Below are 14,698 nucleotides of genomic sequence, written 5' to 3'. Positions count from 1 at the left end.
AAATATAAAACCCCCCACACCACGCAATCGCCGGAAATATAAACCCCCCTCACACCGCGCAATCACCGGAAATATGAACCCCCTCACACCGCGCAATCACCGGAAATATAAAACCCCTCACACCGCGCAATCACCGGAAATATAAACCCCTCACACCGCGCAATCACCGGAAATATGAACCCCCTCACACCGCGCAATCACCGGAAATATAAAACCCCTCACACCGCGCAATCACCGGAAATATAAACCCCCTCACACCGCACAATCACCGGAAATATAAACCACCCACACCGCGCAATCACCGGAAATATAATCCCCCCACACCGCGCAATCACCGGAAATATAAACCCCCTCACACCGCGCAATCACCGGAAATATAAACCCCCTCGCACCGCGCAATCACCTGAGATTTAAAACCCCTCACACCGCGCAATCACCGGAAATATAAAACCCCTCACACCGCGCAATCACCGGAGATATAAAACCCCTCACACCGCGCAATCACCGGAAATATAAAACCCTTCACACCGCGCAATCACCGGAAATATAAAACCTCTCATACCGCGCAATCACCGGAAATATAAAACCCCCCACACCGCGCAATCACCGGAAATATAAACCCCTCACACCGCGCAGTCACCGGAAATATAACCCCCCCCGCACCGCGCAATCACCGGAAATATAACCCCCCCCCCCACACCGCGCAATCACCGGAAATATAAACCCCTCACACCGCGCAATCACCGGAAATATGAACCCCCTCACACCGGATATATAAAACCCCTCACACCGCGCAATCACCGGAAATATAAAACCCCTCACACCGCGCAATCACCGGAAATATAAACCCCTCACACCGCGCAATCACCGGAAATATAAACCCCTCACACCGCGCAATCACCGGAAATATAAACCCCTCACACCGCGCAATCACCGGAAATATAAACCCCCCCCCACACCGCGCAATCACCAGAAATATAAACCCCTCACACCGCGCAATCACCGGAAATATAAAACCCCTCACACCGCGCAATCACCGGAAATATAAACCCCCTCACACCGCGCAATCACCGGAAATATAAACCCCTCACACCTCGCAATCACCGGAAATATAAACCCCTCACACCGCGCAATCACCGGAAATATAAAACCCCTCACACCGCGCAATCACCGGAAATATAAAACCCCCCCCACACCGCGCAATCACCGGAAATATAAAACCCCTCACACCGCGCAATCACCGGAAATATAAACCTCTCACACCGCGCAATCACCGGAAATATAAACCTCTCACACCGCGCAATCACCGGAAATATAATCCCCTCATACCGCGCAATCACCGGAAATATAAAATCTCTCACACCGCGCAATCACCGGAAATATAAAACCCCCCACACCGCGCAATCACCGGAAATATAAAACCCCTCACACCGCGCAATCACGGGAAATATAAAACCTCTCACACCGCGCAATCACGGGAAATATAAACCCCTCACACCGCGCAATCTTCGGAAATATAACCCCCCCCCACACCGCGCAATCACCGGAAATATAACCCCCCCCCCACACACCGCGCAATCACCGGAAATATAAACCCCTCACACCGCGCAATCACCGGAAATATGAACCCCCTCACACCGGAAATATAAGACCCCTCACACCGCGCAATCACCGGAAATATAAAACCCTTCACACCGCGCAATCACCGGAAATATAAAACCTCTCATACCGCGCAATCACCGGAAATATAAAACCCCCCACACCGCGCAATCACCGGAAATATAAACCCCTCACACCGCGCAGTCACCGGAAATATAACCCCCCCCCACACCGCGCAATCACCGGAAATATAACCCCCCCCCCCCACACCGCGCAATCACCGGAAATATAAACCCCTCACACCGCGCAATCACCGGAAATATGAACCCCCTCACACCGGATATATAAAACCCCTCACACCGCGCAATCACCGGAAATATAAAACCCCTCACACCGCGCAATCACCGGAAATATAAAACCCCTCACACCGCGCAATCACCGGAAATATAAACCCCTCACACCGCGCAATCACCGGAAATATAAACCCCTCACACCGCGCAATCACCGGAAATATAAACCCCTCACACCGCGCAATCACCGGAAATATAAACCCCCCCCACACCGCGTAATCACCAGAAATATAAACCCCTCACACCGCGCAATCACCGGAAATATAAAACCCCTCACACCGCGCAATCACCAGAAATATAAACCCCCTCACACCGCGCAATCACCGGAAATATAAACCCCTCACACCTCGCAATCACCGGAAATATAAACCCCTCACACCGCGCAATCACCGGAAATATAAAACCCCTCACACCGCGCAATCACCGGAAATATAAAACCCCCCCACACCGCGCAATCACCGGAAATATAAAACCCCTCACACCGCGCAATCACCGGAAATATAAACCTCTCACACCGCGCAATCACCGGAAATATAAACCTCTCACACCGCGCAATCACCGGAAATATAATCCCCTCATACCGCGCAATCACCGGAAATATAAAATCTCTCACACCGCGCAATCACCGGAAATATAAAACCCCCCACACCGCACAATCACCGGAAATATAAAACCCCTCACACCGCGCAATCACGGGAAATATAAAACCTCTCACACCGCGCAATCACGGGAAATATAAACCCCTCACACCGCGCAATCTTCGGAAATATAACCCCCCCCACACCGCGCAATCACCGGAAATATAACCCCCCCCACACCGCGCAATCACCGGAAATATAAACCCCTCACACCGCGCAATCACCGGAAATATGAACCCCCTCACACCGGAAATATAAAACCCCTCACACCGCGCAATCACCGGAAATATAAAACCCCTCGCACCGCGCAATCACCGGAAATATAAAACCCCTCACACCGCGCAATCACCGGAAATATAAACCCCCTCACACCGGAAATATAAAACCCCTCACACCGCGCAATCACCGGAAATATAAAACCCCTGACACCGCTCAATCACCGGAAATATAAAACCCCTCACACTACGCAATCACCGGAAATATAAACCCCCTCACACCGGAAATATAAAACCCCTCACACCGCGCAATCACCGGAAATATAAAACCCCTGACACCGCGCAATCACCGGAAATATAAAACCCCTCACACCGCGCAATCACCAAAAATATAAACCCCCTCACACCGCGCAATCACCGGAAATATAAACCCCTCAAACCGCGCAATCACCAGAAATCTAAAACCCCTCACACCGCGCAATCACCCGAAATATAAACCCCCTCACACTGCGCAATCACCGGAAATATAAAACCCCTCACACCGCGCAATCACCGGAAATATAAACCCCTCACACCGCGCAATCACCGGAAATATAAACCCCCTCACACCAGAAATATAAAACCCCTAACACCGCTTAATCAGCGGAAATATAAAACCCCTCACACCGCGCAATCACCGGAAATATAAAACCCCTCACACCGCGCAATCACAGGAAATATAAACCCCTCACACCTCGCAATTACTGGAAATATAAGCCCCCCACACCGCACAATCACCGGAAATATAAAACATTACACACCGCGCAATCACCGGAAATATAAACCCCTCACACCGCGCAATCACCGGAAATATAAAACCCCCCACACCGCGCAATCACCGGAAATATAAAACCCCTCACACCGCGAAATCAGCGGAAATATAAACCCCCCGCCCCACACCGCGCAATCACCGGAAATATGAACCCCCCACACCACGCAATCACCGGAAATATAAAACCCCTCACACCGCGCAATCACCGGAAATACAAACCCCTCACACCGCGCAATCACCGGAAATATAAACCCCCTCACACCGGAAATATAAACCCCTTACACCGCGCAATCACCGGAAATATAAAACCCTCACACCGCGCAATCACCGGAAATATAAAACCCCACACACCGCGCAATCACCGGAAATATAAACCCCCTCACACCACGCAATCACCGGAAATATAATCCCCCACACCGCGCAATCACCGGAAATATAAACCCCTCACACCGCGCAATCACCGGAAATATAAACCCCCCACACCGCGCAATCACCGGAAATATAAACCCCTCACACCGCGCAATCTCCGGAAATATAAAACCCCCCCCACACCGCGCAATCACCGGAAATATAAACCCCTCACACCGCGCAATCACCGGAAATATAAACCCCCTCACACCGCGCAATCACCGGAAATATAAACCCCTCACACCTCGCAATCACCGGAAATATAAACCCCTCACACCGCGCAATCACCGGAAATATAAAACCCCTCACACCGCGCAATCACCGGAAATATAAAACCCCCCCACACCGCGCAATCACCGGAAATATAAAACCCCTCACACCGCGCAATCACTGGAAATATAAACCCCTCACACCGCGCAATCACCGGAAATATAAACCTCTCACACCGCGCAATCACCGGAAATATAATCCCCTCATACCGCGCAATCACCGGAAATATAAAACCCCTCACACCGCGCAATCACCGGAAATATAAAACCCCTCACACCGTGCAATCACCGGAAATATAACCCCCCCACACCGCGCAATCACCGGAAATATAAACCCCTCACACCGCGCAATCACCGGAAATATAAACCCCTCACACCGCGCAATCACCGGAAATATAAACCCCTCACACCGCGCAATCACCGGAAATATAAAACCTCTCACACCGCGCAATCACCGGAAATATAAAACCCCCCACACCGCGCAATCACCGGAAATATAAAACCCCTCACACCGCGCAATCACGGGAAATATAAAACCTCTCACACCGCGCAATCACGGAAAATATAAACCCCTCACACCGCGCAATCTTCGGAAATATAACCCCCCCCACACCGCGCAATCACCGGAAATATAACCCCCCCCCACACTGCGCAATCACCGGAAATATAAACCCCTCACACCGCGCAATCACCGGAAATATGAACCCCCTCACACCGGAAATATAAAACCCCTCACACCGCGCAATCACCGGAAATATAAAACCCCTCACACCGCGCAATCACCGGAAATATAAAACCCCTCACACCGCGCAATCACCGGGAATATAAACCCCTCACACCGCGCAATCACCGGAAATATAAACCCCCTCACACCGGAAATATAAAACCCCTCACACCGCGCAATCACCGGAAATATAAAACCCCTGACACCGCGCAATCACCAAAAATATAAACCCCCTCACACCGTGCAATCACCGGAAATATAAAACCCCTCACACCGCGCAATCACCGGAAATAAAAAACACCTCACACCGCGCAATCACCGGAAATATAAAACCCCTCACACCGCGCAATCACCGGAAAAATAAACCCCTCACACCGCGCAATCACAGGAAATATAAACCCCTCACACCTCGCAATTACCGGAAATATAAGCCCCCCACACCGCACAATCACCGGAAATATAAAACATTACACACCGCGCAATCACCGGAAATATAAACCCCTCACACCGCGCAATCACCGGAAATATAAAACCCCCCACACCGCGCAATCACCGGAAATATAAAACCCCTCACACCGCGCAATCACCGGAAATATGAACCCCCCACACCGCGCAATCACCGGAAATATAAAACCCCTCACACCGCGCAATCGCCGGAAATACAAACCCCTCACACCGCGCAATCACCGGAAATATAAACCCCCTCACACCGGAAATATAAACCCCTCACACCGCGCAATCACCGGAAATATAAAACCCTCACACCGCGCAATCACCGGAAATATAAAACCCCACACACCGCGCAATCACCGGAAATATAAACCCCCTCACACCACGCAATCACCGGAAATATAATCCCACACACCGCGCAATCACCGTAAATATAAACCCCCCACACCGCGCAATCACCGTAAATATAAACCCCTCACACCGCGCAATCACCGGAAATATAAACCCCCTCACACCGCGCAATCACCGGAAATATAAACCCCTCACACCGCGCAATCACCGGAAATATAAACCCCCCACACCGCGCAATCACCGGAAATATAAACCCCTCACACCGCGCAATCACCGGAAATATAAAACCCCCCCACACCGCGCAATCACCGGAAATATAAACCCCTCACACCGCGCAATCACCGGAAATATAAACCCCCTCACACCGCGCAATCACCGGAAATATAAACCCCTCACACCTCGCAATCACCGGAAATATAAACCCCTCACACCTCGCAATCACCGGAAATATAAACCCCTCACACCGCGCAATCACCGGAAATATAAAACCCCTCACACCGCGCAATCACCGGAAATATAAAACCCCCCCACACCGCGCAATCACCGGAAATATAAAACCCCTCACACCGCGCAATCACTGGAAATATAAACCCCTCACACCGCGCAATCACTGGAAATATAAACCCCTCACACCGCACAATCACCGGAAATATAAACCTCTCACACCGCGCAATCACCGGAAATATAATCCCCTCATACCGCGCAATCACCGGAAATATAAAACCCCTCACACCGCGCAATCACCGGAAATATAAAACCCCTCACACCGCGCAATCACCGAAAATATAAAACCCCTCACACCGCGCAATCACCGGAAATATAACCCCCCCACACCGCGCAATCACCGTAAATATAAACCCCTCACACCGCGCAATCACCGGAAATATAAACCCCTCACACCGCGCAATCACCGGAAATATAAACCCCTCACACCGCGCAATCACCGGAAATATAAAACCCCACACACCGCGCAATCACCGGAAATATAAAACCCCTCACACCGCGCAATCACGGGAAATATAAAACCTCTCACACCGCGCAATCACGGAAAATATAAACCCCTCACACCGCGCAATCTTCGGAAATATAACCCCCCCCACACCGCGCAATCACCGGAAATATAACCCCCCCCCCACACCGCGCAATCACCGGAAATATAAACCCCTCACACCGCGCAATCACCGGAAATATGAACCCCCTCACACCGGAAATATAAAACCCCTCACACCGCGCAATCACCGGAAATATAAAACCCCTCACACCGCGCAATCACCGGAAATATAAAACCCCTCACACCGCGCAATCACCGGGAATATAAACCCCCTCACACCGCGCAATCACCGGAAATATAAACCCCCTCACACCGGAAATATAAAACCCCTCACACCGCGCAATCACCGGAAATATAAAACCCCTGACACCGCGCAATCACCGGAAATATAAAACCCCTCACACCGCGCAATCACCGGAAATATAAAACCCCTCACACCGCGCAATCACCAAAAATATAAACCCCCTCACACCGCGCAATCACCGGAAATACAAACCCCTCACACCGCGCAATCACCGGAAATATAAACCCCCTCACACCGGAAATATAAACCCCTTACACCGCGCAATCACCGGAAATATAAAACCCTCACACCGCGCAATCACCGGAAATATAAAACCCCACACACCGCGCAATCACCGGAAATATAAACCCCCTCACACCACGCAATCACCGGAAATATAATCCCCCACACCGCGCAATCACCGGAAATATAAACCCCTCACACCGCGCAATCACCGGAAATATAAACCCCCCACACCGCGCAATCACCGGAAATATAAACCCCTCACACCGCGCAATCACCGGAAATATAAAACCCCCCCACACCACGCAATCACCGGAAATATAAACCCCTCACACCGCGCAATCACCGGAAATATAAACCCCCTCACACCGGCAATCACCGGAAATATAAACCCCTCACACCTCGCAATCACCGGAAATATAAACCCCTCACACCGCGCAATCACCGGAAATATAAACCCCTCACACCGCGCAATCACCGGAAATATAAACCCCTCACACCGCGCAATCACCGGAAATATAAAACCCCACACACCGCGCAATCACCGGAAATATAAAACCCCCCACACCGCGCAATCACCGGAAATATAAAACCCCTCACACCGCGCAATCACGGGAAATATAAAACCTCTCACACCGCGCAATCACGGGAAATATAAACCCCTCACACCGCGCAATCTTCGGAAATATAACCCCCCCCACACCGCGCAATCACCGGAAATATAAACCCCTCACAACGCGCAATCACCGGAAATATGAACCCCCTCACACCGGAAATATAAAACCCCTCACACCGCGCAATCACCGGAAATATAAAACCCCTCACACCGCGCAATCACCGGAAATATAAAACCCCTCACACCGCGCAATCACCGGGAATATAAACCCCTCACACCGCGCAATCACCGGAAATATAAACCCCCTCACACCGGAAATATAAAACCCCTCACACCGCGCAATCACCGGAAATATAAAACCCCTGACACCGCGCAATCACCGGAAATATAAAACCCCTCACACCGCGCAATCACCGGAAATATAAAACCCCTCACACCGCGCAATCACCAAAAATATAAACCCCCTCACACCGCGCAATCACCGGAAATATAAACCCCTCACACCGCGCAATCACCGGAAATAAAAAACACCTCACACCGCGCAATCACCGGAAATATAAAACCCCTCACACCGCGCAATCACCGGAAAAATAAACCCCTCACACCGCGCAATCACCGGAAATATAAAACCCCTCACACCGCGCAATCACAGGAAATATAAACCCCTCACACCTCGCAATTACCGGAAATATAAGCCCCCCACACCGCACAATCACCGGAAATATAAAACATTACACACCGCGCAATCACCGGAAATATAAACCCCTCACACCGCGCAATCACCGGAAATATAAAACCCCCCACACCGCGCAATCACCGGAAATATAAAACCCCTCACACCGCGAAATCAGCGGAAATATAAACCCCCCGCCCCACACCGCGCAATCACCGGAAATATGAACCCCCCACACCGCGCAATCACCGGAAATATAAAACCCCTCACACCAGCCCAATCACCGGAAATACAAACCCCTCACACCGCGCAATCACCGGAAATATAAACCCCCTCACACCGGAAATATAAACCCCTTACACCGCGCAATCACCGGAAATATAAAACCCTCACACCGCGCAATCACCGGAAATATAAAACCCCACACATCGCGCAATCACCGGAAATATAAACCCCCTCACACCACGCAATCACCGGAAATATAATCCCCCACACCGCGCAATCACCGGAAATATAAACCCCTCACACCGCGCAATCACCGGAAATATAAACCCCCCACACCGCGCAATCACCGGAAATATAAACCCCTCACACCGCGCAATCACCGGAAATATAAAACCCCCCCACACCGCGCAATCACCGGAAATATAAACCCCTCACACCGCGCAATCACCGGAAATATAAACCCCCTCACACCGCGCAATCACCGGAAATATAAACCCCTCACACCTCGCAATCACCGGAAATATAAACCCCTCACACCGCGCAATCACCGGAAATATAAAACCCCTCACACCGCGCAATCACCGGAAATATAAAACCCCCCCACACCGCGCAATCACCGGAAATATAAAACCCCTCACACCGCGCAATCACTGGAAATATAAACCCCTCACACCGCGCAATCACCGGAAATATAAACCTCTCACACCGCGCAATCACCGGAAATATAATCCCCTCATACCGCGCAATCACCGGAAATATAAAACCCCTCACACCGCGCAATCACCGGAAATATAAAACCCCTCACACCGCGCAATCACCGGAAATATAACCCCCCCACACCGCGCAATCACCGGAAATATAAATCCCTCACACCGCGCAATCACCGGAAATATAAACCCCTCACACCGCGCAATCACCGGAAATATAAACCCCTCACACCGCGCAATCACCGGAAATATAAAACCTCTCACACCGCGCAATCACCGGAAATATAAAACCCCCCACACCGCGCAATCACCGGAAATATAAAACCCCTCACACCGCGCAATCACGGGAAATATAAAACCTCTCACACCGCGCAATCACGGGAAATATAAACCCCTCACACCGCGCAATCTTCGGAAATATAACCCCCCCCACACCGCGCAATCACCGGAAATATAACCCCCCCCCCACACCGCGCAATCACCGGAAATATAAACCCCTCACACCGCGCAATCACCGGAAATATGAACCCCCTCACACCGGAAATATAAAACCCCTCACACCGCGCAATCACCGGAAATATAAATCCCCTCACACCGCGCAATCACCGGAAATATAAAACCCCTCACACCGCGCAATCACCGGGAATATAAACCCCTCACACCGCGCAATCACCGGAAATATAAACCCCCTCGCACCGGAAATATAAAACCCCTCACACCGCGCAATCACCGGAAATATAAAACCCCTGACACCGCGCAATCACCAAAAATATAAACCCCCTCACACCGTGCAATCACCGGAAATATAAAACCCCTCACACCGCGCAATCACCGGAAATAAAAAACACCTCACACCGCGCAATCACCGGAAATATAAAACCCCTCACACCGCGCAATCACCGGAAAAATAAACCCCTCACACCGCGCAATCACCGGAAATATAAAACCCCTCACACCGCGCAATCACAGGAAATATAAACCCCTCACACCTCGCAATTACCGGAAATATAAGCCCCCCACACCGCACAATCACCGGAAATATAAAACATTACACACCGCGCAATCACCGGAAATATAAACCCCTCACACCGCGCAATCACCGGAAATATAAAACCCCCCACACCGCGCAATCACCGGAAATATAAAACCCCTCACACCGCGAAATCAGCGGAAATATAAACCCCCCGCACCACACCGCGCAATCACCGGAAATATGAACCCCCCACACCGCGCAATCACCGGAAATATAAAACCCCTCACACCGCGCAATCGCCGGAAATACAAACCCCTCACACCGCGCAATCACCGGAAATATAAACCCCCTCACACCGGAAATATAAACCCCTCACACCGCGCAATCACCGGAAATATAAAACCCTCACACCGCGCAATCACCGGAAATATAAAACCCCACACACCGCGCAATCACCGGAAATATAAACCCCCCTCACACCACGCAATCACCGGAAATATAATCCCCCACACAGCGCAATCACCGGAAATATAAACCCCTCACACCGCGCAATCACCGGAAATATAAACCCCCCACACCGCGCAATCACCGGAAATATAAAACCCTCACACCGCGAAATCACCGGAAATATAAACCCCTCACACCGCGCAATCACCGGAAATATAAACCCCTCACACCGCGCAATCACCGGAAATATAAAACCCCCCCACACCGCGCAATCACCGGAAATATAAACCCCTCACACCGCGCAATCACCGGAAATATAAACCCCCTCACACCGCGCAATCACCGGAAATATAAACCCCTCACACCTCGCAATCACCGGAAATATAAACCCCTCACACCGCGCAATCACCGGAAATATAAACCCCTCACACCGCGCAATCACCGGAAATATAAAACCCCTCTCACCGCGCAATCACCGGAAATATAAAACCCCCCCACACCGCGCAATCACCGGAAATATAAAACCCCTCACACCGCGCAATCACTGGAAATATAAACCCCTCACACCGCACAATCACCGGAAATATAAACCTCTCACACCGCGCAATCACCGGAAATATAAACCCCCCACACCGCGCAATCACCGGAAATATAAAACTCCTCACAGCGCGCAATCACCAGAAATATAAAACCCCTCACACCGCGCAATCACCGGAAATATAATCCCCTCATACCGCGCAATCACCGGAAATATAAAACCCCTCACACCGCGCAATCACCGGAAATATAAAACCCCTCACACCGCGCAATCACCGAAAATATAAAACCCCTCACACCGCGCAATCACCGGAAATATAACCCCCCCACACCGCGCAATCACCGGAAATATAAACCCCTCACACCGCGCAATCACCGGAAAAATAAACCCCTCACACCGCGCAATCACCGGAAATATAAACCCCTCACACCGCGCAATCACCGGAAATATAAAACCCCACACACCGCGCAATCACCGGAAATATAAAACCCCCCACACCGCGCAATCACCGGAAATATAAAACCCCTCACACCGCGCAATCACGGGAAATATAAAACCTCTCACACCGCGCAATCACGGGAAATATAAACCCCTCACACCGCGCAATCTTCGGAAATATAACCCCCCCCCCACACCGCGCAATCACCGGAAATATAACCCCCCCCCCACACCGCGCAATCACCGGAAATATAAAACCCCTCACACCGCGCAATCACCGGAAATATAAAACCCCTCACACCGCGCAATCACCGGGAATATAAACCCCTCACACCGCGCAATCACCGGAAATATAAACCCCCTCACACCGGAAATATAAAACCCCTCACACCGCGCAATCACCGGAAATATAAAACCCCTGACACCGCGCAATCACCGGAAATATAAAACCCCTCACACCGCGCAATCACCGGAAATATAAAACCCCTCACACCGCGCAATCACCAAAAATATAAACCCCCTCACACCGCGCAATCACCGGAAATATAAACCCCTCACACCGCGCAATCACCGGAAATAAAAAACACCTCACACCGCGCAATCACCGGAAATATAAAACCCCTCACACCGCGCAATCACCGGAAAAATAAACCCCTCACACCGCGCAATCACTGGAAATATAAAACCCCTCACACCGCGCAATCACAGGAAATATAAACCCCTCACACCTCGCAATTACCGGAAATATAAGCCCCCCACACCGCACAATCACCGGAAATATAAACCCCTCACACCTCGCAATCACCGGAAATATAAACCCCTCACACCGCGCAATCACCGGAAATATAAACCCCTCACACCGCGCAATCACCGGAAATATAAAACCCCTCTCACCGCGCAATCACCGGAAATATAAAACCCCCCCACACCGCGCAATCACCGGAAATATAAAACCCCTCACACCGCGCAATCACTGGAAATATAAACCCCTCACACCGCACAATCACTGGAAATATAAACCTCTCACACCGCGCAATCACCGGAAATATAAACCCCCCACACCGCGCAATCACCGGAAATATAAAACTCCTCACAGCGCGCAATCACCGGAAATATAAAACCCCTCACACCGCGCAATCACCGGAAATATAATCCCCTCATACCGCGCAATCACCGGAAATATAAAACCCCTCACACCGCGCAATCACCGGAAATATAAAACCCCTCACACCGCGCAATCACCGAAAATATAAAACCCCTCACACCGCGCAATCACCGGAAATATAACCCCCCCACACCGCGCAATCACCGGAAATATAAACCCCTCACACCGCGCAATCACCGGAAAAATAAACCCCTCACACCGCGCAATCACCGGAAATATAAACCCCTCACACCGCGCAATCACCGGAAATATAAAACCCCACACACCGCGCAATCACCGGAAATATAAAACCCCCCACACCGCGCAATCACCGGAAATATAAAACCCCTCACACCGCGCAATCACGGGAAATATAAAACCTCTCACACCGCGCAATCACGGGAAATATAAACCCCTCACACCGCGCAATCTTCGGAAATATAACCCCCCCCACACCGCGCAATCACCGGAAATATAACCCCCCCCCCCCACACCGCGCAATCACCGGAAATATAAAACCCCTCACACCGCGCAATCACCGGAAATATAAAACCCCTCACACCGCGCAATCACCGGGAATATAAACCCCTCACACCGCGCAATCACCGGAAATATAAACCCCCTCACACCGGAAATATAAAACCCCTCACACCGCGCAATCACCGGAAATATAAAACCCCTGACACCGCGCAATCACCGGAAATATAAAACCCCTCACACCGCGCAATCACCGGAAATATAAAACCCCTCACACCGCGCAATCACCAAAAATATAAACCCCCTCACACCGCGCAATCACCGGAAATATAAACCCCTCACACCGCGCAATCACCGGAAATAAAAAACACCTCACACCGCGCAATCACCGGAAATATAAAACCCTTCACACCGCGCAATCACCGGAAAAATAAACCCCTCACACCGCGCAATCACCGGAAATATAAAACCCCTCACACCGCGCAATCACAGGAAATATAAACCCCTCACACCTCGCAATTACCGGAAATATAAGCCCCCCACACCGCACAATCACCGGAAATATAAAACATTACACACCGCGCAATCACCGGAAATATAAACCACTCACACCGCGCAATCACCGGAAATATAAAACCCCCCACACCGCGCAATCACCGGAAATATAAAAGCCCTCACACCGCGAAATCAGCGGAAATATAAACCCCCCGCCCCACACCGCGCAATCACCGGAAATATGAACCCCCCACACCGCGCAATCACCGGAAATATAAAACCCCTCACACCGCGCAATCACCGGAAATACAAACCCCTCACACCGCGCAATCACCGGAAATATGAACCCCCTCACACCGTAAATATAAACCCCTTACACCGCGCAATCACCGGAAATATAAAACCCTCACACCGCGCAATCACCGGAAATATAAAACCCCACACACCGCGCAATCACCGGAAATATAAACCCCTCACACCACGCAATCACCGGAAATATAATCCCCCACACCGCGCAATCACCGGAAATATAAACCCCTCACACCGCGCAATCACCGGAAATATAAAACCCTC

Source organism: Rhinoderma darwinii (genome assembly GCF_050947455.1).
Source record: "Rhinoderma darwinii isolate aRhiDar2 chromosome 1 unlocalized genomic scaffold, aRhiDar2.hap1 SUPER_1_unloc_9, whole genome shotgun sequence".
Lineage (NCBI taxonomy): Eukaryota > Metazoa > Chordata > Amphibia > Anura > Rhinodermatidae > Rhinoderma > Rhinoderma darwinii.
Note: the sequence above shows the minus strand (reverse complement) of the source record.